Source organism: Sinocyclocheilus grahami, unplaced genomic scaffold, assembly GCF_001515645.1.
Source record: "Sinocyclocheilus grahami isolate Dianchi unplaced genomic scaffold, SAMN03320097.WGS_v1.1 scaffold2845.1, whole genome shotgun sequence".
In the NCBI taxonomy this organism is placed as follows: Eukaryota; Metazoa; Chordata; class Actinopteri; order Cypriniformes; family Cyprinidae; genus Sinocyclocheilus; species Sinocyclocheilus grahami.
In genome coordinates this window covers 7,338-10,537 of record NW_015508020.1, presented here as the reverse complement: position 1 = coordinate 10,537, position 3,200 = coordinate 7,338, and the positions used below count along the sequence as shown (strand labels likewise).

The 3,200-nt window shown below is 33.0% G+C and overlaps 1 protein-coding gene and 1 long non-coding RNA gene across 2 annotated transcripts in view; both read right to left on the bottom strand.

The window, feature by feature from the left end:
* LOC107575732 (uncharacterized) lies at window positions 1–2,372 on the bottom strand. The gene is made up of 3 exons (XR_001607929.1): window positions 2,289–2,372; window positions 2,117–2,214; window positions 1–74 (listed from the first exon to the last, which is right to left on the bottom strand). It is a non-coding gene; the product is annotated as an uncharacterized lncRNA (long non-coding RNA).
* Window positions 1–3,200, bottom strand: part of LOC107575731 (procollagen-lysine,2-oxoglutarate 5-dioxygenase 3-like) — a 24,645-nt gene that overhangs the window by 15,444 nt on the left and 6,001 nt on the right. The window lies entirely within an intron of this gene.

Here is a 3,200-nt window from a genome sequence, read left to right as displayed (position 1 = left end):
TCGTCACAGATCCCACAGCCGTGTTCATACGTCCACGCCGACGGTGCATAGTTACCCAGATAATTCAGCTGGAGCTATATACACACACACACACACACACACACAACAACAACAACAAATAGTTCATATGTTACCAGCGATCCAAAGCAAATCACACAAATAATGACTGTTTCCAAACAGGTTTCCTGAGCACTGGCCAGATAAACAGTTAGTCCCCAAATTCAAGATGATTTACTCATAATATTGTGATGCCTATTAAACGAAGATATTTTCACAGCTAAAAAATTGAAAAGCTTTAAATAATAATTTGTTAAAATCTACGTTTGAACAATTAAATTATTTAAATACGTGACAAATGAAAAGTGCGATAAAATCCTAAAAAATAAAAATAAAGTTTTGTATTTATAATTCATATTTTATATATTTACTTATTACATATTTAACATTTATATATATATATATATATATATATATATAGTTGTATTTTATTAAATTTTTAGATTTATAAATTATTATAATTACTTATTATTAATATGAAATACACTGTCATTTTAATGAATAATAATTAAATATAGCAATATGGTGATCTGCTGCTCGAGAAACATTTCTGATTATTATCAATGTTGAATACAGTTGTGCTGCACAATATTTCTGTGGAAACTGTGATGCATTTTATTTTTCAGGATTCACAGATGAATAGAAAGTTCAGAAGAACAGCATTTATTTGAAATAGAAATCTTGTGTAACATTATAAACGTCTTTACTCTCACTTTTGAGCAATTTAAAGCATCACTGCTGAATAATTAATTTATTTTAATAAAAAATATATATATTTTCATTGGTGTATATTAGAGGTCGACCGATGATTGCTGGAACTATCGGTTATCGGCAAAAATCCATGCCGATAGTTTTCCGGGTTGCGTCCATTGCTGGAGCGGCTGAGAAGGGTCTGCTGTCATTATACAGTGCGAGAGCGGCCTCTAGTGGTTGAAATCACTGACAGCACGTGCTATTTGTTTAGACACGTGATACTGCACGCTGAACAGAGCGGGAAAATTCAGACGCGGATTTAAATGCAGCCGACAGAAAATCCTGCCGCGCCACAGAGCGCCATTCACATAGTTTTCCTTTAAATTACATTATATTGGTCCCGAATCATTGTTAATGTACATGATGAATTGTGTATTGTGCATTTTGAGCCAAACGTTTGTCTTTCTGTGGCTCGAATAAAGTCTGTGTGCTTCATTTATAGAGCTATAATATAGGTCGCGCTTTCTCTTTCCATTTGCTCCGTTTTTTAAACACTGAACTTCAAACTCATCTATACCAAATTGTTCATTCTTGAAGTAAACTTGTGTCCGTTTGGTGATTAAATAAACAGTTTTAGACCGCTGCTCGAGTTGAACGCGACGCGTCCGGAGTGTGTGTGATACCGGTGAGTTCTCCGGTTTAAAGATGTGCATCTTTAAGTATGAAAGTTGAAATGAAATGGTAACACTTTAAAATAAGAGTCCACTTGTAGCATTAAGATTAATGAAAGCTGTGTAAGTGTTGTTCCTTGTTAGAGGGTGTTAATTTCAACATTTACTAATACTATTATTATTATTACTACTAATAAAGTGTGAGTATACATACAATATCCATATGTATATCATTTTAATGCTATAGCCTTTGTGTATATATTTAAAGATGTGCATCTTTAAGTATGAAAGTTGAAATTAAATGGTAACACTTTAAAATAAGAGTCCACTTGTAGCATTAAGATTAATGAAAGCTGTGTAAGTGTTGTTCCTTGTTAGAGGGTGTTAATTTCAACATTTACTAATACTATTATTATTATTACTACTACTACTAGTATGGTTCAGTACTGTTTTTGTTAATAAAGCACTATTTTAGTTTTTGTTCAGTATCAATTTTAAAACTATCGGTTAATTAATCGGTATCGGCCAGTGTGGTCCAACCTAACTATCGGTATCGGCAAAATCCACTATCGGTCGACCTCTAGTGTATATGCATATCACCGTGTGATTAGCAGTAAAGCAAATGTTTGTATGTTACGTTACATGAGGGCGCAACTGTAACAGAGCAACTGTGCAAAAAGAACGTTTGCGTTAACCTTAGTCGGGCCGTTGCCATGGATAACGACAGGAAGTGTGTCATAGGCCACATTCCGAGCTCTGACTCTGGATTTCTCAAACTTCAGGACCACTTCCTCTGGAAAAACACACATCCATCAGACAAAATCACACTAAACAGGCAGAATTACGGCAGGACTTCATTCAGCGAACCTATGGCTCCATTGAGATTCTGAAAAATGTGGGATTTGTGGTCCAGTGTGATGTTGAACTTCCTCTGGAAAAGAGAAACTGTATTCAGCATCAACAGCTTCACGTATCATGCACGCATTACAAGACGGATTCACAGAATCCTTAAGAAAAATTCCTTCTTAATTGTTAAAGTTCTTAATATAAATCCTAAGATGTTCACGGGTCAAAGACGTCGTTAAGATGTCCGCATCAAAATAAATTTACAATATGTCCGTAGAAAGCACATTAAATGCAAGTAAAGTGTCTACTTTTAAGGTTTCAAATACGTTTTTGAAGAATAAAATGTTAATTTGGTTGAAATAATGTTACGTTATCATTCAGTGTAACGCAATATTTATGTAAAAATTCAAACAACATGCTTATTCTGACGTGTACATATTAAAATATATAAAATAATAAGTGAGCATATTAAATTTGATTGGGTTTTAAATGAGTAAAACAATCTTACTGACAAATGGGCAAAACCTAGGATAGAGGCACATTTAAAAAATGTAAAATGACAGCTAATTAGTATTTGGGGTGAAAGTAATTAGTCTTTTAATATGTCATAAATAGATTTTTGTTGTAAATATGCCTGACAAGATTGCTACACTGAATGACATTTTAGTGGCTCTCTTCTGTAAATCAGGGACAAATGTACAATAATAATTTTTTTGCTCTGAAAAAAACAAAAATGCAATTAAATTAAAGAGAAAATTATAAATTTTTTGGGGGAAAACAACAACAATTTAAAGCAGTATTACACTTATTGTTTTTATGCTTAAACCCTTTTTCGTCTTTGACCCTCATATATTTCATCTTTATTTCAATGAACAAAAATGTTTGTTGCTACATAAGATCACAGTAAAGACGATCTCTGCTAATAACTGTACA